Genomic DNA, 1948 nt, shown 5'->3' with positions numbered 1-1948 from the left:
AAAAATAAAATGGAACACATATAGATTGATATCGCAGACTTTAGTGAGCTGAAATCGAACGGTTTTAGCCATTTTAAATCATACAACTATATGATCTACTACGCTGGGAGTGATAATTTGAGGAGGCATGGTGTGGTGTGGCATTCATCATTACAGAGGTTGTTTCAAGATCTGTCCTGAAGTACAATGCTGTTGGTGATAGGATAATATCCATACGCTGACAAGGAAGACAAGATAATATGACTATCATTCAGATTTATGCACCAACCACCAAAGCCAAAGATAAGGAAACTAAAGATTTTTATCAACTTCTTCAGTTTGAAATTGACTGAATGTGCAGTCAAGACTTGTTAATTATCACTGGTGACTGGATTGCAAAAGTTGGAAACAAAGAAGAATCACTGGTAGTTGGAAAATTTGACCTTGGTGAAAGAAAAAAACAATGGGGATTGCATGATAGAGTTTTGCAAGACCAACAACATTCATTGCAAATACATTTTTCAACTACACAAATAGTGGCTACACACATGGACTTCACTAGATAGAATACTCAGGAATCAGATTAACTACATCTGTGGCGAGAAGTGATGGAAAAGCTCAATATCTTCAGCCAAAACAAGGCCAGGAGATGATTGTGGAAAAAACCATCAACTGCTCATATGCACTTGAAGTTGAAACCAATTAAAACAAGTCTATAAGAGCCAAAATATGATCTTGAATATATCCCTCCTGAATTTAGAGACCATCTGAAAAACAGATTTGATACACTGAACATCATTGACTGAAAAGCAGAAGAATTGTGGGATGACATCAAGAACATCATCCATGAAGAAGGTAAGAGGTCATTAAAAAGATGAGAAAAGAAGAAAAGACCAAAAAGGATGTCAGAAGAGACTCTGAAACTTGCCCTTGAGCAAAGAGTAGCTTAAGCAAATGGAAGAAATGACAAGATAAAAGAGCTGAACAGAAGATTTCAAAGAGCAGCTTGAGAAGACAAAGCCAATTGCTCTAATGATATGTGCAAAGACCTGGACTTAGAAAACCAAAGAGAAGGACACACTTGGCATTTCTCAAGCAGAAAGAACTGAAGAAAAAATTTAAGCCTCAAGTTGCAATATTGATAGATTCTATGGGCAAAATATTGAATGATTGTGGAAACATCAAATGAAGATGGAAGGTATACACAGAGCCACTGTACCAAAAAGAACTGGTCGATGTTCGTCCATTTCAGGAGGTGGCACATAATCAAGAACCAATAGTATTGAAGGAAGAAGTTGAAGCTGCACTGAAGGAAGTGGTGAAAGACAAGGCTTCAGGAATTGACAGGTTACCCACTGAGATGTTTCAACAAACTGATGCTGTTCTGGAGGCACTCACTTGGCTATGCCAACAGATTTGGAAGATAGCTACCTGGCCAACCGACTGGAAGAGATCCATATTTGTACCCATTCCAAAGAAAAGTGATCCCACCGAATGTCAACATTATCAAACAATATCATTAATATCACATTCAAGTAAAATATTAATGAAAATAATTCAAAAACAGCTGTAGCATGGTATTGACAGAAAACTTGCAGAAATCCAAGCTGGATTCAGAAGAGGATGTGGAATGAGAGATATCATTGCTGATGTCAGATGGATCTTGGCTGAAGGCAAAGAGTACCACAAAAATGTTTACTTGTGTTTTATTGACTATGCAAAAGCATTTGATTGTTTTGTTCATAAATTGTGTACAGAACTGAGATGATTGGGAATTCCAGAACACTTAATTGTACTCATGAGTAACCTATCTATACACAAGGAGGCTATCATTGAAACAGAACAAAGGGACACTGCATGGTCTAAAATCAAGAAGGGAGCATGTCAGGTTGTATCCTTTCACCATACTTATTCATTTTGTACACTGAGCAAATAATCCTAGAAGCTGGTCTACATGAAGAAGAACATG

Source organism: Orycteropus afer, unplaced genomic scaffold (genome assembly GCF_000298275.1).
Source record: "Orycteropus afer afer isolate SDZICR_OR568_19922 unplaced genomic scaffold, OryAfe1.0 scaffold00316, whole genome shotgun sequence".
NCBI classification, from domain to species: Eukaryota; Metazoa; Chordata; class Mammalia; order Tubulidentata; family Orycteropodidae; genus Orycteropus; species Orycteropus afer.
Note: the sequence above shows the minus strand (reverse complement) of the source record.